This window comes from Pseudopodoces humilis, chromosome 7 (assembly GCF_049639895.1).
Source record: "Pseudopodoces humilis isolate 2021_Gansu_Grassland_sample_001 chromosome 7, ASM4963989v1, whole genome shotgun sequence".
Taxonomy (NCBI): domain Eukaryota; kingdom Metazoa; phylum Chordata; class Aves; order Passeriformes; family Paridae; genus Pseudopodoces; species Pseudopodoces humilis.
This window is the reverse complement of record NC_142206.1, coordinates 55,169,741-55,190,298: the sequence shown is the minus strand read 5'-3', so window position 1 is coordinate 55,190,298 and position 20,558 is coordinate 55,169,741. Positions and strand designations below refer to the sequence as shown.

The window sequence follows — 20,558 nt, the reverse complement described above, 5'->3', positions numbered from 1 at the left end:
GAAGGCACCAGAGGGTGTAAAGAAGGATAATTGAAGTCAGGCTGCAGATGGAAAAAGAGCTTTGGGGGCCAGGATGCTCTTTGCTTGTCAGACAGAAGGTTGAGAATTGATTCAATCACTGTGATTCCACCTGGAAGAGAACTGAATGAGGGGAACTGAAGGCACTTTTGAGTCTTGCTAGTGAGCACAAGCGAACAGCATGAAACCTGGCAAACCCAACCTTGCAGTAAGGAGTCCACTGACACCTCACCTTTTCACTTTGTTGTAACAAGGAGGCATATTTTTCTGCATGATGTGCTTTGATTCAGCTACTGGCACTACTCTTTAGTGAAGTAAGTACGTGCAACAGGACAAACTTGCATGGTGTGGGGAATACTCTGTCCTCTGATCCAGCTCCTGATCTCCCTCTTCTTGGACATTATGGAGAGGAAGAACAGCTGCAATTTTGCTCAATGTGGTTATCATACACATGGCTGAGTCTTCAGAATATGACAGTAATACAAGCTCACGGCTGCTGCAGGATTAGGTGCATTCTAAGGGTAGATTTTTTGCTCATTTACCACTTCCCTCTGAAGTTCCCAATATGACAGTACAAAGTGACAGACTTTCACTTTGAAAGTTTTGAAAAATTTGAAAATTTGACAATTGAAGTGTTCCTGAAAACACACTTCTGCCTGTCTGATACCTGGCTGACTGGCCTTGCTGTCAGACCTCACGTGCTTGCAGAGGGTGCCCACAGATTGGTTCCTCCAGAAGGAAACAGAAGGAAATGAGTGTATGTCTGCAGAGGGTAGGATGATTCAGTGGGGAGTTCCCAGCAGCAGCCAGTGAAAGGATGCTGGGCTTACTGGAAATGCCCAGGTGTCATTTCCCCTGGACAGAGCACGAGCGTAGGCGGCTGAGCTGGCAGGTTGGACTCGTCAAAGCACAATTGCCAAGCAGGTCTCTCTTTTGGACTCAGTTTGAACAACCCAGCAAAGCCAGACTTTGTGTCCTGTGTGGAAGACAGGCAGAGGCCTTTGCCAGCAGCTGAATGCTAAACCAAAGGGAATAGAATAGAATAGAATAGAATAGAATAGAATAGAATAGAATAGAATAGAATAGAATAGAATAGAATAGAATAGAATAGAATAGAATAGAATAGAATAGAATAGAATAGAATAGAATAGAATAGAATAGAATAGAACTGAACTGAACTATTTCAGTTGGAATAGACCAATGATGATCATCCAGTCCAAGTGCCCAACTTTGATCAGCAGGACTGATCAGAAGTTAAGGGCATTGTCCAAATGTCTCTTTAAACACTGACAGCCTGGGGACATCAACCATCTCTCAAGGAATCCCGTTTCAGTGTTTAACCACCCTCCTAGAAAAGAAATATTTTGTAACATCAAGAGTGAAATTCTTCTGGAGCAGCTTTGAACCATTCCCATGTGCCCTATCACTGGATCCCAGGGAGAAAGGATCAGCACCTCCCTCTCCACCTCCCCTCCTCAGGGAGCTGCAGAGAGCAATGAGTTCACTCTTCAGCCTCCTATTCTCCAAACTGGAAATGCCAAAAATCCCCAGCTGTTCTTCACAGGACATTTTTTCCAGCCCTTTGATCAGCTTTGTTGCCCTCCTCTGGATGCATTCAAGTGCCTTAACAACTTACTTAAATTTTGGGGCCCAGAACAGCACATGGTTCTTAAAGTGAGGCTACACCAATGGTGAACACAGCAGGATAATCCCCTCTGTTGATGCATGGATTGCTTGTTGGGGAGAGGCTGAGGTGCTGCCATTCCCTCCCTGTTCCAAGACAAGAACATTAGAGAGGAACATCACCTCTGAAAAATCAGGTGGGAATGAGTGCTTGCATGCATCTGTGACAGCAAATACCTTCTGACACTTTGTAACAGCAAGAAAAGGCAGAGAAATGAGGAACACAAAAGAATGTAATTGCCTGGGATGCCTAGATTTACTGCCTCATAACTGATTTTCTTATGATCTGTTTATAGTATTCCAATGGTATGCACAAGCCTTTGTGCATAAAGTCTTAAAGAAACTACCTATGTTCATTTTACACATTGTCTGGGAGCTATTAGAAGTTACTAATAAGGGTGTTAGCCACTATCATGCTGAACTTCTAGTTACAAACACTGGCAAGTCCTGGCCAAAAGGATCGTGGACTGTTCTTGAGCAATAAGTGGAACTGTAACAAGAAAAGTGGTGCAACAGTTGTACATGGCAATGTTTCCACATCCCCTTTTGACTCTAGACTCTCTAACTTGCTGAGGGTCAAAGTGAACACTCTGTTTGAGGTTCAAAACTGTTTTTGTCCCCGGAGCAGAGGACAAGAATCTTCATTCATTTTGCCTTCCTCTACTGTAGTGAGTTGCAGGTTGCCTGGTGGTATCAGCCTAGCCCTTTTCTGCCACTGCTGAGGATCAGTCCATTCCATTTCCAGATTCTAACTGAGACATTATAGTCTCGAGATGATCAAGTTTGCATGACCAAGTTGCTGGATGCAGTACTCATGTGAAATCCAATGGTCTGTGATTGCCAAGCCAGGTAAGACAAACTAATGGCCCTTTCTGGTTCCCAGCTGCATCATATCTTGTGTTCATGTTGTTTTGTGGTTGGTGCTCTGTGTGGGACCTGGAGCATGGTCACTTTTGGGGTGTGTGGAGGAGAAACCAGGGTGGGTCACTCAGAGATGTCACATATCCCCACCAGGGAGGCTCACTTCTAGGGGAAGGTGGTGGGTGCAGTGGAAGCAAATGCCCTGTTATCCTTCCAGGAGGGCTCCTGAGAGCCTGAGGGTGCTGCACTTTGAAATCCCACTTGAGATTTCCCCTGGGTGAGCCAGATGGGTTTTCAGAGCTGTTTTCAAACTGCTCAAGAGCTCATGTATCTGCAGAGTGTGTGATGGACTGTGTCCACATGGAATTCCTACCAATACCTGTGATGTTTTTCAGGCATTTCCTTTCCCCAGTGCAGTCTCTCCTTTCTATCTCTTCTCCCATGCTGCAACCATGGACCCATCCCCAGCTCCAAGTGAGCTGTTTTGGGAGGGGAAGCAGGATCCCTGGGCAGTCCTGGATGTTGGGTAGCTCCTGTCTCAGACAGTACCGTGAGTGCTGATGTTCATCGCTCACAGAGCACTGCTCACAAGGGAAACTTCTCACGTGTTCTTCTTGGCTCCTCTGTCCCCACTCACAGCAATTATGTGTCTGCTTCTTGGCCTTCATTTGTGCTAAGCTGTTGTGCCTCAAGTGAGTGCTTATTAGCACTTCCTTCTCTGAAAAGGAGTGACTGCAAAATAAGCCAAGGGTCATTTCCCTTCCCTTGAGACCAGGAGACATCCTGGCTTTTAAATCAGGCTCCATAAATTTCCAGCCTTAGCATCTCATGTGTTTTGCCTAGAGAGGGGTGGAGGTTCCCCTGGAGAGAGCAAGGAAAAGAAACTCCTTCTGATGTGACAGTACATTGCTTGAGCAAAATGCTTTTAAAGCATCTGAGACAGCACAGACCAGTGAAAAAAACAATCGTTAATATACCAAGTGTGTGAAATTAATCAGAAGAAGTGGAAAAAGGAAGTCACCATTTTCTATTTCTTGCATCATTTTTACTTGCATATCATCCTTCAGGGTTGGGCATCAGCAGGTGGAGCTGCTAAATATCAACCAACAAAAAATGCTGGCAGTAAATAAAATGCTGTTGTTGAAAGTCAACACAAATAGACTGTGATATGTGTGGTGAATAAAAATTTTTCAACTGAAAGTACTCTTAATATTTGCAGTGTCCACTATAAGCTCAGAAAAAAAAGGATTCAGACTAATGTCAGAAGCTTGAAACTTCTGCAAGTCCATAAAAATCCTAAATTTCCCAGCACATCAATTGCCTTCTCAGTACTACCCATGGGTTTCTCTAACCCATGCTGATTCCTTCTGCAAGAGATTCCAGTAGGAATAGCTGTCAGAGAGCAAGGTGGCCCCTAACAAGTGATATCAGGGGTACACGTTGGTGGGACGATGCTGCAGGGAGCTGTGATGGCTGGCTGGTTCCAGTGGTGAGGATGGTATCAGGACCTCAACAGGTTCTGCTCCTCTGAGGGAGTATCCCTTTAGTGCTTGTGTTTACATCCTGAGAGCAGAAACAAGGGCTGCACCAAGGACTTCCTCTCTGCCCCTCCCCTGGGGCTAGCTTTTCTTTTCCCCAAAAGTCCCTTGCCTTCATTGGGGCCTCTGTTTTAATTTCTTCTCTACAGACACATTAGTGATGTTAGAAGTTGCCATATTCATGACAGCTCATGGCTTGAAGAAGTCAAACTTTCTTAATCCATGAGATGCTTAGTGAGATTTTCACCCAGTCCAGAGCTGCAGCCCAGCCCACCTCCACCAGAAGGGTTCATGGAAGCAGATCATGGGTAGGAGACAAACACATGCCCAGAGTTATTTCACTCCATTCCAGAATGTCCTGCATGGCCATAGCAAGACAGCAGCATGAAGGTTTCATCCTCAGGCAGGGATTGGATCACCAACACCCCATCCACCAGCATAACCCACAAGGTGGGTATGTGGGATGAGCCTGATGTAGGAGCCACACCTGAACACAAGCTGTGTGTGGCAATACAAGACCCACTTCTGCCTGAAAATCCCAGCACTGATCGGGTATGGAACAGTCTCTGTACAGAGGAAAGCTGCTGCCATCTTCTCTGGTGACAGACAGGGCCACAGTGAGGGTGTGCCACAGAGAGAGAGAGGGAGAAGGAAAGGATTCAGCAGAATATTATTTCTTGATTCTGATCCTGTAATTAACAAAGGATTGTGTTTTTCACTTTCACGTGCCTCAACTCCCACCAGCTGCATGCACCCACCCACAGCATGTGTGCTGTGTTTTTATTACGGCTGTAGCCTCAGGTAGCGTGGAACTGGGGCCAAGCATACATTAGTAAAATTAGAAGAAATATCATCTGACGGGTCTGGACGGTGCTGTGGGCAGAGCATATTTGGCAAGACTGCTTCCTTCGCAATCCAGCCCAGAGACATTCCCTGATCCTATCTGAACAGGGACTGAACTTGCAAAACGAGTCCCAGCTTGTGAGCTGTGAGTCAGGGATGTCTTAAACACTGCCTCAGCATCCAACACCAACAAGCCCTTTTTATCTTGTTCATCCTGCTTAAATAACTGCAGCAAGCCCTCATGTTAATAGAGCAGCCTTAAGGGTCATAAGGCTGGGGTTTTTCACAACCTCTAGCACTTGCCCCTTGTGTATCTGGCCAGTTTTGACCCATTATTGTCCTTTTCTCTGGTTCAGCTAATGGGACTCAGCTGCACTGCTCACAGACAGTGGTTTGAAACCTGCATCTGCTCCATATGGCCACATTCATGTCCCTCACTGGTGAGCCACTCACTTCAGTGGGTTTTTTCTATGCATCAGACTTTGAAGGATGTGTGTGCTTAAAATCAAGTATACTTTCCAACATCTTTTGAATACCTTCCTAGTAAATAAAGCCTCCTTCATGACTCAAGGGATTTCATATACTGTCTGCCAGGGCAGGCCAGGACAGGCAGGAATCTGTGGAATACCCTGTGTTTACATCCTGAGATGGATGATATACCTCCATCATATCTGAGAAAACCTAGTTAGAAATGTTGGATTTGGGAACCCTTCATTGGAAAATGGTGGTGAAAAACATGAGGTCAAAGAAAGACAGGACTTACACTTACCTATTCCAGAAAATCCCAGCTGGTGTTGGTATCACAGTGGCTCAAACTCTCCTTGCCCAAGTTTCAGCGAGAAACTGCAGGTGTGAAGGCAGTATGGATTAATGACTGCAAAGGTGCATTCGCCTTGTTACTGGAAGATGGAAAGAGAAAATGTTATTGCTGTGAAGCAAAGGAATTTAGGAGAGAAGCTTGTAGCAACAGAGAATAGAAGCATAGTGCTTTATTCAAATGCAGAACAATGGAGACAAAAGGCTGATTCAAAAGGACTACATGGGATGTGCCTTCATTGCTTTAATTTATCTAACTTCAAAAACAGGCACATCACAGGGAATAAATGAGTCCTGGATGGTTATAAACAAAGTGCATTATTTTGTGGGGGAGAGAGGGTCATACCCTCATGTACCAAAGATGTACCAAGATTTACCATTCTCTCATGTACCAAGACACATTCAAATCTAAATTTCTCAGAAGGCAGGAGAAGGACCAGATTGGAAAGAAAATAAAGGCAGCTTGAAACTGGCTTTTATCTTAAATATATTTTGCTCTTCTTCCACAATACAGTGCAATGCAGCCTTCATGCCCCTTTTCTCACCTTCCTTTTGTTTTGCAGTATAATCCATTGCTCTTTACATGTCAGTACTGCCCACTGTCAGCACCACACACAACAAACACCATTCCCTTCTCATGGGCTTAGGATGACTTTTTCAGAGATATCATTCAAGGGCCTTAAATATATTGGCCTTAGAGCTATTTTTACTTGCAAGTGCTTGAATCAGACCTTTGATGTTTCATTTGGGTAAAATAGAGAACACAATAAAATAAGCAAGAGCTGGTGGTTTTGTTCTAAGTGTTACCAGAAGCCAGGGAGAGACTCAGAAGAGGAAGGGAAGGGGATTGCCAAAGATTTCCGTTGGATACTAACCCTCTCCAGGGCTTGTAAATCTGTTCTGTAACCCTCTTAATCCCTCCTCCTGCAGGGGAATATGGTATCGCTGAAATCTTCATGATCTCCTGCAAACAAAGGTTTTAATGCAGCCTTTTGTTTATTGTCTCTGCAAAGAAAAAGGGGGTCATTTTTTCTCTGTAGCCTGAAGGCTCGGGGAAGTTACCAAGTGTCCTATCCTGCTCTGCTTCCCATCCAGCATTTTGACAGGCATGGACTAGTCAGTATCCAGACACCACCTCGCTGGATGTGCCAAAGGAATGGGGTCCATCTCATGAAAGTGTTCCAAAGTCAGGGTGGAGGGAAGCCAACCACAACTCCCCTCATCTGATGCCACCTAAATGCAAGAGAGAAGGAGACTGTCCTCTTCCAACCTCTGGATTGTACAGGGAATGATTCACATTCAAATCAAAACCTTCCTGTGACCTTGTCGTTGTGCTGCCCACTTGTGCTGCTTCATCTAATGAATTTTACTTACCTTTTACTCCATCTTTGAGCATGGGGAAACACCCATCGTTGTCTATGCCTATTTCAGGGACACTATGTGTTAGAGGTGGACAGGTATAAACCTGTCATGTCTAATATGTCTATGTAGAAAGAGGAAAAAAAATGTTTGTTTTTAAAAAAGGAAAAGGAAATCCTATAGAAGCCATTTAAAGTGGAAAATATTCTGTGAAGAATATTGGATAATAGAAAGTATAAAAGTTTGGAGAAAAATGAAAGCAAGTCACATGCAAGTAAGCAGGGGAAATTCACAGTACAGCAAGATGGTATTGATGCTAAAATGGGAGAAGATTTGAGTGCAACTGAACAGAGAATTTACCCTGTGGCACCTACAGAGATTAGCAATGTGGCCAGGAAATAACATCACAAAAGTGGAATAATATGGGCCACCATCACTCAGGGAAAAATATCTCCAAAGGACACTCGGAAGCAGCCATGTTAAGGAAAGTTGGGAAGTGATATAGGAGGAGAATCTACGTATAACTTCTGGCAGCCAGCTGGCATTGTGAAATTCCCTGCCATCCTCAGTGGGCATCACCCTAATCTGCCTGTTTTAGATTTGGCTGGAAGGTTGCTGTTAATTTTTTGGAATCTCAATGCCTTACACTGCAAAGTCAGAGGCCTCAAAGGAGAGTAGAGACATGATCAGATCATTTGGAGTGAGGTTTGATTCATGAAGATGAAGTTGTGCTTAGATATTAGCTGGCAAAGAGATAAGAAAAGAGCAGACTTGAGTCTACAAGTATCTGAAGGATGTAAGCAGGGTCACACAAATACACTTGAAGAGAGAGAAAATAGGACATAAAAGAAAGAAGGAAAAATTTCCTACCAGTAATGAGGAGACAAAACTTGGACATGGGGTCTTAAAGAAAATTCTCTTGAATGTCTTTCTCTTTCAAATAGTAGGAATTGTCTTGTAGATGCAGTCTTGCTTGGATAGGATAAAAGCTAATAATCTCAGCTCAAACTTCTCAGACACAATGCTTCTTAATAAAAGGTTAATTTTAAAAGCGAGTTAATTTCTGCCATGGATACAGTGAGCTGGAAAAGGTCGCCTATTCCAGTTTTCTGAAGTTCCTTTAAAAATATTGTATGCAATGAGCAAAGGAAAGCCAAGAAACTGAGAGCCAGGCATTAGCAAAATCATTAAAGAAACAGCAAAGAAATATAAAGAGCACAATGCATTCAAATCGGCACAGAGGGCCAGATGGTACATACCCAAGAGTATTAAGGGAATTAGCTGAAAAACTCTTAGGCCCATTATCCATTATATTCAAGTGCTCCTGGAGAACTGAGGAAACCCTGGTGACTGGCAAAGGGAAAACATCACGCTTCTTTTCCAAAAGGGGAATTACAGATCAATTAACTTGGCATCCTTTCCAGGTGAAACTTAGTCTCTAATAATCAGAAAGCACTATTAGCTGTTCTGCAGGAGGAATGAAACAGAAATGTGTCACACACACAGAAGGGTCACGTTAAGAGGAGCAGTTGCACCCAAGTGATAGACTCTACAGACAGATAATACACACAGTGTTGATGGGAGGAGGAAAACCCTGTGGAATGGGAAGTGTTGGGTGGGGACAGTGAAGGATAAGCAGCTGCTTATCCATCATGTGGGATGAGTACACAGCATAGTGGGACATGCTGGTGGGAGGAAAAAGGGATATGGTCGCTTGAGTCACTTGGTAAATTTACCCTTAAGGGTTTCACTGGCTGACAAGACAACTGGTTTTACAGAGAACTCTTCTGCAGAAAGGTTTTTGGTTTCAGTAAGTAATTTTACTCAGTTTCTTCAGACATAATCTGCCTTTAGAACCTGATCCATCCCTAAAGGGTTCCATGCAGACACAGTTGACTGTAACAGTGGCTGGACCGGGCCCAAAGCATTACAAGAAACATGTAGGGTGGATACAGAGAATAACAATGAAAGAGATTAAAATCAGCCCCTACAATAGAAAGTGGAGTATGCTTATAAATATTGCCATGTTGGGCTCCTCAGGGACTCCTGCTGACTTGGACATTATATTCATCTGCAGTAACACTGAGGAAGGAGAAGAAAAATACATCAATCAAATTCAAAGATAACACTCAGCTGGAGTGTGAATTGCAAATCATTTATTAGAAGCACCATCCTAAAGGGATTTCAGTAAATGAAGAGTGGGACATATTTGGAATAGCAAGAAATTGAACAAATCTAAGTGCATCCACATCCACAGGGTAACATTGCTCACTAAGGAGAGGTCAAAGCAGTAACCCCAGAGGCTGTGGAGAGGAGTAATCCAGAAGAGCTCCTTGGATGCTAATTTGATAGAAAGCTACAGCTGATAATTCATTAAAAACACCCAGATCAAATCTCTTTTGAAGTGCTAATAGGAATACCACTTGGGGCAGGGCCTTCTGAAAAGAGTGCAGGCAAACAGGTAATGGTATAGATTAACTGGTATAGACAAGAGGGTGGAAGGAGTGACCTATTTAACTAGAACATCAAAGGAAATAAACATACATAGCCTGGGAAAAAAACAAAACACAACAAAACAAAACAAAAACACAAAAAAACAAAGGAAGGCAGGAGGGTATATTCAGATGCAGAGACAAACTTTACCATGAAAGAATGCTGCTGAGTGGGAGAGAGAACCAAGGTTCATCAGTAAGCAATGGTGGGGGCTACACACATGGCCACTTTCAGACTGGGAAGGGAATAATGACCTGATGACTTGGATCTCTAGCAGGATTGGCTTGGACATGTCTCCATTGAAGGGAAGAACAGGGTTTAAAACCACCATACACTCTGATCCTGTGTTTGGTTCTCCACCTCCATGGAATCACCATCTTGCTGCCTCTGGGATCACAGCATGTTTACAGTCACATTTTTGGCAATGTTCCTTGAGCCAGTAGACATGAAAATGAAAGCAAAATCATCAAGGCTTCAATACTGGAGGGAGAGTATAGTGGAAGGAATGTCACTGCAGATGAGGTGGAAAATCCCAGTGGCACAGGGTTAAATACTCCAGATGTGTACAGAGATTGGCAAGGCAAACTTCAGGCAGGTAAAGACAAGGACATGAATTATCACACAGAGAAGCCCTGCATCACAAGGATTGCAGATGTCCTTTGTAGTGGTGCTATTTGTTCCTTTTTCTAGGAGACTAATTAATGTGAGCCAGAGGAGAGATTAATCTGACCTTCTTTTAGATATCCATGAGGTAGTATCATGGATCTCCAGAGCGGGAACTGTGAGAAAGACATGCTACACTGCCATACCTCAAAGACTTAATTCCTGTTAACTCACAACATCATCTAGACTTTTACCACAGACAGAAGATTAATGCTACACTTGAAAATACCAAGCAATCTGGAAAATATGAGAAGACCTATCAGGAATTTCACTGATTTCCTTACAAAACTGCTGGACCACTTGTTCCACCAATGTTCCCATTTCTCTCTGTCGTCTGCCCACTGACTTCCAGCTGGGATTCACAGTGCAAATTATGATTCAGAAATCTCAAAATGTGCGTGGCCAACTAGCAAATGCTTTGTTTTCACACACATCACCTCTAAGCCCTTATTAACAGGGTGCTTTGGGGACCCCACATCAGGATGTGTCTGCAGCAGGAAGCTCTTGAATTCACACCCAGCAGAGACACTCCTCATTCTTTCCTGATCTTCACCGCAGGTGGCAGCTCTTCACCTCAAAGCTCTGGCAGTGCTGCTCACAGCAGGCCAAGGAATTCCTGGCAATTCTTCTCAGTGGAGAGGCTTTTGCCACACGTAAGCGATGTGAAATCCGCCCACACTTTGGGACGGTGACAGCGCATTAGAACCACGCAGCATCACTCCAGTGCCCGTGACAGCAACCGGAGCAACACCAACGGAAGCTCTGGAGAAAGGGCATGAGAAACTCCCTCCCACCACTTGACTCGTGTGGGCTGCTGCTTGGATACAGGTTGAGGCAGCCACCGAAGTCATGGCTGTCTGTGGGCTGCTGAGTTTCTAACTTGATGTTTCATGGGGCTCTGTCTATCAAAATATTTGGGATCTGCTCATCTGTGGTTGCTGTGCTGGTTTCAGAAGCGTGTGTTGGCTGCACAGAAGCCACAGTAAGGCACCATCTTGCTCAAACACTGGCTGAAGTACCTGCTTTTTGAGCCTGGTTGTCAGGGAACAGCCATACATGTGCAACAAGCTGTTGCAAATAGTTCTTAAGGGGTATCCCAAGTCTCTCGTGCTCCTACTCTGACTAGGCAATGTAGTGCTTGCCTAAGTGTTGTTTCAGAGAAACAATCAGAGTGAGAATATGCAGATATGTGAACAACTGTTGGATTTGAGACATGCAATCAAGGACCCAAAATTTATTTTAAAAGAAATTAAAATTTTCAAAGGAATTTTTTCAAAGGAAATGTTTCACTGTCTGATCTTCAAATTGCACTCCATTTTGGTGTTTGTAAATAAGAGGAAGGGCAGGCTTCTGCCTGAGATGATGGGACAAGTAGTCCAGGGTCAGTTCCTGGTCCTAGCCCAGCTTTCCAGAACCCAAGTTACTCAATCCTCCTATGTATTACAGTTCACTACCAGGAGATAAGGACAATATTACTTTCTCCACACTTCATCTATTTTATCTATTAAACAATGGGGAGAGACAGGGAAGATTTAATATAAAGATGAACAACCTCTTGCACAGTGGAGTACCTCATCTTGATTAAGGACTTACACATTATTGATGTTTATATTAATTTCAGCAGTCACAACATATTTTTTTATGCAAAGGAAGACTATTACAGGAAACTGCAGTTATGGAGCACAGTTAACTAGATATTACATGTATCTGTCTCTCTGCTTTAAAAAGCAGGTGTGGGCAATGTGTTAGAGGCTGAGTGGTTTAGTAAGCAACCAAGTCTTGTGACGGAGAATTTATTGTGGCTGAAAGGCTAAAGACTACCTTCACTTTCACATGGTGGTTCCCAAAGCTAGCTATTATTCACTGTACATCTACACCATGAAAAGCTAACGCATATAATTAAAGCTAATACAGGTATTTAACTGTTTTGGCACAAATTACCATGAGTCTATTTTAATTCATAAGTCTCATATCTATTCTGTGTTCTGTAAGCAAGAGTAAAAGTGTAAGCTATACTGTTTCTAAATTGTGATGAGTCAATGGTAGACTATTTAAAGCTTCCTATTCAGGTGAGTGGTGATCCCCATGTCTCCTTCCAAACCTATGATCTTCCTTCCTGCCTTTAATTGTCCTAGTTTTCCTGAGGAAATCAAAACATAATGGTATAAACCAGTCATTTTGTTGTACATAATGCATATGATTTGCCTTTAAACTTCACTGGGTTTTAGCCATTTAAGGCTAAAAATGTTGTATTTGTGTGCTGTGGGCCTGAGTCAGTTCTGTGGTGATGGTGAGCAGGTTCTGCTGCCTGCAGGATGCTCAGGGCCACATTCAGGCCTGAAGAAATCTCATACAATTTCAGATGTTTGAAACTCAGGGGTTTTATCCATGTTCTTCACCAGTCACTGGAGAAACAACTCTGCAGAGCAATTCTTCACGTGCTCTTCTATGGCTGTTGTCAGAACCTTAAGAACCACCAGTGCTGCCAACCAGGCACTTAACCCTTCCAGCTGGAGAGCCTACCACAGTGTGACAATCTGGTTATGAAAAAAAGGCTCTGCCAGAGTGCAAAGGGGTTCACACATAACTGCTCAGTTCCTCTGGAATGTGTGCAGTTACCAGGGAGCAGTCTGAGAGTCATCCACGTCCTTCCACACAAACCATTCCCACTAGGTCATACACAGATTTCATACAGAACTAAAGCCTAAAGTCCTTGTTTAGGTATCTGCTGTGCCCTTGTATTCAGCCGTCTGCAGGGGCTGAGTTGCAGACATCTCTGAGGCAAATTCTCCATCCCCTCTTGCCAGCTAATAGGAAAGGAGAGTTTAATATTTCAGTTTTAGTGCTTCTTATCCATGCCTGCATGAGTTTATTTTAATCAGTGGGGTGGAAAGGGAGGTGTCAGTTCTTGCAATCCAGGAGTTCTTGGCCACTTGATGCCACTTTTGATTTATGTTTGATACATGTCCCTTTCTGTTTCTGTTCTCAAGCTGTTAAGTGACCTGACACAGAGCACCCTGAAATATCTGGGTTTCAGAGTAGGTCTGTGATGGGTTTAATGCATAGACCAAAGCAGATTGATAAAGCGTGAGATCAGCCAAGCTGGAAATTTATCCCAAATGTTGATCTACATCAACATTACTTGCATTGACAAAATACCCTTTATATTATGCCCCATCTGAATTTGTCATGGGAACTATTTAATTTGCCTTTGTAAACCCTGTAGAAATAGCAGGTTTATATTTTATGAAAACAATCAATTGCACTTTTCATTTACAGATGACACCAGTCTTTACAATAGAACTTTCACCACTGAATCTTCTTTAAAGGATTAAAAAGGCATAAGGGAAACAGTGTTGGAAGTACTGGTTTGTTCATTTCTATAGGTAGTCAAATGCTGAATCACTACAAAATATGCTTTATGCTCTTCAACCTGCTGCCAAGGAGAGTGAGGAAGCAGGCTCCTTTCCCATGTTTGTCTGTGTCATCCTCTCATGGTGTCTGTTCTACAAATAGCACCATTTGTGTGTTTGAGCATTGACAAGCTTGCAGGTGGAACTCCTGTGTAAACCAAAGGTGAGACAGATCCTGGCTCAGCAGAACAGTCCAGGTTTTATTGCTATCCTCTTGGGTTACTCTGCTGAATATGGGTGTGATGAAGACATTCAGGTAGATAGGGCTATTCACACAGTGACCATTCTGTTTTCCAGGCAGAGCCTCTCTGCCCACTGAATACTGATTTCTTCAAATTTGGTGGTTATCTAAGTCTCTACTTTTTCATAGAATCATAGAATCAGAATCATAGAACAGTCAGGGTTGGAAGAGACCTTAAAGATCATCCAGTTTCAATCCTTTTGCCATGGGCAGGGACACCTTTCACCAGACCAGGCTGCTCCGAGCCCCATCCAGCCTGGCTTTGGACAGCTCCAGGGATGGGGCAGCCACAGCTTCTCTGGCCAATGTGTGCCAGGGCCTCACCATCCTCACAGGGAAGAATTTCTTCCTAATATCTAATTTAAACCTATTCTCTTTCAGTTTGAGTCCGTTCCCCCTTGTCCTGTAACTACATGCCCTTGTAAATAGTCTCTCTCCAATGTGCATATTTTGTACATATTCTTTACAATATTTTGTGAATGTTCTTTAGAAGATGTAGAATTTGAGTTGCAGAAGCAAGTCCTGCCAGGGTCAACATTTCTGTTGGTTTATTTGAAAATTGTTTTTCCTAAATACACACGTGACAATGTATCATTCACTTTCTACTCATTTATGCCAGAAGACCATGAAACACACTGTTAAGCAAGATGTGGAGCAATATTAATAAGATTTAAATTATAATTACTGCCCACAGAACATAGATACAAGTTAATACACCTCCTTCCACACTACTGTAGGACATATTCTGTTTTCAAAATATCCTAAATGAAGTATCTTCCTGAAGTCTCTGCTGCTCCCATATGTTGCTTTTAAATATCAGATGAGTTTTCCAGTTGGATTTAACATCTTATGCTGTGGCCAGCTGATGTGATTTGGCATAGATCCATTATACCATCAGAAATATGTCAGTCTACACCAGCTGAGATTACAGCACAGTTCTAATTTTAAATATACTTAACATCTTTTTAATGCTTTCTCTAACAATGCTAGTAAAACCTGTTTTATCTCAGTTTCTGTACTCAGTAAGGATATGTGCAGAAGTTAACATCTTGGGAGAGATGAAAAAGAACAGGACCTGTCCCTGCTCAAACTTTAAGGCAAATATCCCTTGTGAAATCCTGACAGGAAGGACAGAGTTTCCATAAGATCAGTGGGATAAAAGAACATAATTTACCATTTTAAGAGGTTCTGAAAACAGAGCCATTCAAAGCATTGAAGAAAATCTTGGTTTCAACTCTGGAGCTGCTTAAAATATTCTCTGTAAACATATGACCATACTGATTTATCACTTTTGCTGTTCTTTGTCATTTTCTTGACTGAGATCACCTTGATTTGCTGACTGTTCAAAGCACAGTTTTGCCTATTAAACAACTTTCAAATGCTCATCTTGGACTGCATAAAGCTATTACTGACATGCTGACATAATTCTTCCCCTTGAAGTGCCAGTCTAGTTGTACCAAAAAGAAGTACACGCACACTGTTCTCTCGAGCCTGTGTAAAGCCCTGATATGGCAGAGCTTTGTACTTGCCTGGCATGCTGGTGGTCCCTTGTGTGGTGTCTCATCTCCACACCCTCTCAGGAAATAATGATGATGTAGGGTGGAGCAGTTGACTCCTGTATTCTCTCCCATCCTGGGCTCATTTTCCCCTGGTGTCTTTGGGACAGCTGTTGGTACCATGAGTGAAACCAAGAATCCTGAGCAGGGCTCTCAATAGGGACTGCAGGCTGGCCTAAGGAGGGGCTGGAATGAAGCTTTCCCAAAGGTGTGTCAGCTCCAGGGTGGCACACAAAATCCACTTTCCCAGCTAAGCTCACCCCAGCACTGGCAGTGCAGTATAAACCCACAGTGGGATATATCCTGATACGCTATCAAGCTTGGCACTGCAGAGATTTCCCATTTCTGTCAAGGCAAAGCATGGATAAAAATGGGTGTTGTCAAGGTGGAAGGTGACTTACTTGGCTAAATGTACCTTCTGGAAGTTCACTCCTTTTGGGAAGACTAGCACTGACAGCAATTCTTATTCCCAGGTGGTGTGGTCCCCTAGGTATATGTGTAGGTGGTGTAGGCCTCCTCAGGTGTGCCCCAGAATGGGTTTATCACAGCAGTGTCCTCCCAGGGTCAGTGCTGGATCCTTTTCTGAGGAAAAAGTGCCCCTTTTGGATGCTTTCAGAGTATTTCAGGAAATTGTGTCTGCCACAAAAACCTCCTTGTACAATCAGGCATCACACCAGCCTTTCCTGCTCCCTTTTTCCTTCTCTCATCTTATGAAGCACCTGATTTCAGAAGGGAAAAAAAGGATTTTCCTTTTTTAAAGGTTTTTTTTTTTTTTGAGTCAGAAATCCTTAAATGTTTGTCTCATTCTAATATATCTAAAAGCCCGTTGAGGAACATTCAGCTCAAATCTGGTTTTGTGAGAGTTAAGTGTGTGAGTGGTACTCTCAGGCACGGCACACGGTGTGATTCTTGGGGATGGTGCTGTGCAGGGCTAAGAGCTGGACTCGGTGATCCTTGTGGGTCCTTTCCAACTTGGCATATTCTGTGATTCTGTGATATCTGAAATCTGCTCAAGTGGGAAAGCCAGACGGATGCCATTTGGGAAATGGGGATTTCAACATGAGGACGTTATTGTGCTACTTTTATACAGCAACAAAATAAAGCTTAAAGGTCTCTTCTGTGCATGCCATTTTCAGTATGTTGGGGAAAATACATTTTTTATTTTTTATATATAAATCAAAGCAAGCTCTGAGAGGCTGCCAGCTCCCTCCAGATGACATAAAAATGCCAGTACCTAGGAAGAATAAGTTAAAAACCCAGAGCTGTGAGAAATAGTAAAAAGCAAAGCACAGACTAGAGTAGTAAAACTCTTCTCCAAAGCAGTTTGGGGATATCTATGTGGAAGGTCATGCTGCTTATAGCTGTCCTATTTAATGTCTGTCTTGTCAGAGATTACAACATAAAAAGCTTTTGGTAAGTTTTGGGCTGATTGTCGTGTCCAGAGGGTATTTAAAAATGCCCCTTTTGACCTGAAGGAAACACTGCTTGCCAAGGGAAGTTAAATGTCAATACAAACACAAATGTGAGTGGTAGCACCGGTACCCTTAACCCTCATCAACAAAGAAATTTCCCACACTCCCTGCATAAAATGCACTGCATCAAGGTCTGAGCTGAGTCCATTAGACATTTGAACTTTATCCTGTTGCAGTTTAAGTCAGTTTGGTTGTGTTGCAGCCCTTGGCAATGCTTCCAGACTACACCAGTTGGACACATCTCCCTGGCCATCAGTCTTCACAGTGTGTTGCACCCAGCAACTGGCAAATATTCAGTGGTTTTCCTGTTGCTTGCATTTCTCCTAATGGAACTTCTAAGTAACCTAATTGGCAATTCCTATTTTAATGAGCTCCTTATTATGGGGTTAATAGCCTGCATTATTTTGTGTGGTTCTAGCCATTAGCAGCTTGATGTTAAATGGTTTTAATTTGTTTTGATGTGCATCTGTTGACTTAGCGTCTCAAAGAGTAAATAGTTCAGCGCAGATCTGATCAGGAATGAATTTGGCATATGCCCCTGAGGTCCTAAATGCAGGCAGCAACCCTCCCACTGTCTGCCCTCTTTCAATTCTCCTTATTAAGACTTTCTCAAGACCCAGCAGGGTGCATTTTTCCAATATGATGCTCCACAAAGTTGTCCTGGCTCTGCGGTAATTGGTGGTGTGCTATCATAGCCCGGCAGGCTGCTTTCAAAGCATCTCCCTTGTGTTCAGCACAAGGAATGGATTGGCACAAGCACCTTGGGAAAAAAAAGAGGAAAGGAATCTGAAAAGGGACCTGAATGGGTGGGGGAAGAGGAGGAGGAAGGGGACTGGTTCCCAGGGATTTCACACACAACTTCTGTTGCTATGGCAATTGCTCTGTCTGTCTGTACTTGCTCAGAGCAACAGCTTCATCTGGAGCCACAAAGTCAGGTAATTTCAGTAGGGCCTTTTTGGAGTGTGGGGAACAAGCAATGGGGGATGTTTACTCCAAAAAAAAGGTGATGTGTGGGGGTTGTGATAGAGAAGAAGAGTTTGCAAATATGCATTGCCTGGTGCCTGTTCTCACCAGGGTGGTGCCAGGGGCACGTTTGTGTACAGCACCCAGCACAGCCACCACCTGAGCTTCAGCTGGAGCTCCCAGGCAGAGCCACAGTACTGATAATGCAAAAAGGTTTGGGTCAGAAAAGTGACAATTCAGCCTCCAGCATGTGGAGGAGCTACAAAATGTGTCTCCTACCCATGCATCTTTTATATGCTCTGAAAACAAGTAGGATGGGAGAAAGTGTTGAATCACAGATATTGTCCTTGGTGAAACACCGTCTCTCCCACAAATTGCTTCTAACACTAATAGCAACACGGCACAGACAAGAATCTGTGGGAAGAGTGAGTCACTGGAAATGACATATTTATATAGCACCCTCAGCATTGTATTATGGCATCCCTGCTTTCATGAGATCCGGTCCTAGAGGCCCTGCTGCACTCTAGACCTTGAGGATGTACTCAGTCTTCAAGCTCTGCATAATCTTGGCCTTTCCAAATATAGGAGCTGGTCAAAGTGTTCCTTACAAGAGAATCCCAGGTGGCTCAATTCCACTGACCTGCAAACAGGCCAGATTTCAGCTATGGTTCGTGGTGCTATGTGACCACGGAACAAGAGAGCTGTAGCATAAGTCTAACCTGCTTGTGAATAATCTTGCTTCTGCAGAAGGTGTTTTCACCAGGGCAGAGTGGAAAAAAGACTCCATACCTTCCCACACCCTTTTCACCGTGTGATTTCAGGAAACTGCTCCCTCGTGATAAAAAGTTCCTGCAATAATGCACCCTGAGGTGTTGGGTTTTAAGCTTTTCCAGAGAACAAGACGTGTCCTGCTTCAAGAAATACTCACTAGGGTGCAGCTTGCCAACTGCTGGTATTCAGACTCAGAGAATTGATTTTTTTTACCTTTTTTAGGTTTGTTTTGTTTTGTTTTTGTTTGGGTTTTTTTTTGTGCTAAATTGAGATGGATCAAATGTTCATAAGAAAAGAGTATCTTGGCACAGCAAGGAGGGAAAACAGAGATAATTCCAGTTGTGTGTTAACTTTTCAGCTGGCATGCATTTTGTTGTTTAAAGCTGGTATTAGAGGGATGTGATCTCTCTGGTGCCAGAGAGGTTAATGGAACTGTCACTGCAATCATTTGAGTTGGGCAACACATATCTCAGTTTAAATCATGCTTCACATGTGGACTTAAAATATTGAAAGCATTTAGGATTTCAATCCACACTTCCTCTTTCAAGTCAAGGCTTCTTTCAGCTTCACCAAATACTATTGAATGACTTTTCTAAGTAACTGAACCAGGTGGATACAATTTCCAGCATGCAGAGCAGTACAAACTCTGTGCCCTGATCCTCACGCCCCATGAGTCTGGCAGTGCCTGCATCCTTCCCTGAGCCCTCATGGCCGCCATGCAATGGTCTGGAGGTCTGGAGGAGCATCTGCTCTGTTTCCCTGCATCTTCCCGAAATGTTTCCTGGCTTCATGTGCCCTCGAGTCTTCTTTTATCAGGAGAAAATGTGAGGTGCCCCTCCCATGTCCCGGCTGCTGGTGAATGCAGCACCATGAGGAAGGGAGCCTCTGACCGGGGAAAACTCCTGACAGAAAGCCCTGCTCCAAATAAATACCAAACAATGCCTCCATTTTGTCAGGCCCTGCTTCCCTGTTTTCTGCTGGCTGGAACCATCTGAATCTCCCTCAATTTCAGGAGCAGGATGGGGTTTTTCCCAGCTGTTGAAATATTCCACTTAAATACATGGGCTCCTTATGGGATTGTCTCTCCACTACCAAAGTGAGAAGTAGTAGAGCCTATCTGAAGTCAGCTGCCCGCAATCATGTTTCTCTTTGAGAAAAATCTCACTTTTTCCAGAGGGCTCCCCTAGCCTGGAAGCCTGGAGATAAGGAGGGGAAGATAAAGGCTGTGCTGCAGGGCTGTTTGCATTGGAAGAGACAATAAAGTTGATGATAGTAAATGCTGAGTGTATGAGACTGAATGGATGGATGGAAAATTACTGAGATATTATATGCTGCTTTATCTTGGGAACTGGAGTGAATGTGATTTCTAGCCCAGCGTGATGTGATACTGGCTGAGCTGCATCCTAAGATACACAGGAGAAGGCCTGGCCTCTCCTGCCTGCCAGCCCCCTGCTCCTCTCAGGGTTCTTTTCCAAGAGCTTCAGGGCATGGACAGAGGGTAGCCTGAGGACTGGCAAATCTAGCAGGAACCACTGTCAGGAATCCTGTCCTGCCCGTGCCATGCGTGGAAGATCAGGCAGACTGTTCCTCACCTTCCTTTGATTTTTATCTGTGTCCTTTTGGGGTTCTGAGCCTTCATCTGCCTGTCAGTCACTCCATGTTAATTTATTTTTTTTTCAGGGCTAATAGCACTTCCCTTCCCACAGCCTGTTGTGTAGATAAACAGGGGATGCCTGAGGGTGTACACTCCAAGCCTTTCTGGCAGAGTAAACCTCAGGCCAGCACTGGGAGTTGGCCGCTGGGGCAGCAGAAAAGGAGGCTGTACTGCTCTTAAAACAACATCCCAACCAACAAACAAGTGAGTGAGA

At 43.6% G+C, this 20,558-nt stretch overlaps 1 protein-coding gene across 2 annotated transcripts in view; it reads left to right on the top strand.

The window, feature by feature from the left end:
* The first annotated feature begins 2,309 nt into the window (after window positions 1-2,309).
* GPR132 (G protein-coupled receptor 132) overlaps window positions 2,310-20,558 on the top strand; it is a 73,884-nt gene continuing 55,635 nt past the window's right edge. For both annotated transcript variants that reach the window (XR_015772925.1, XM_014249672.2), the window contains exon 1: window positions 2,310-2,550. The gene's annotated coding sequence lies outside the window, so the exon portion shown is untranslated. The remainder of the gene's footprint in view (window positions 2,551-20,558) is intronic.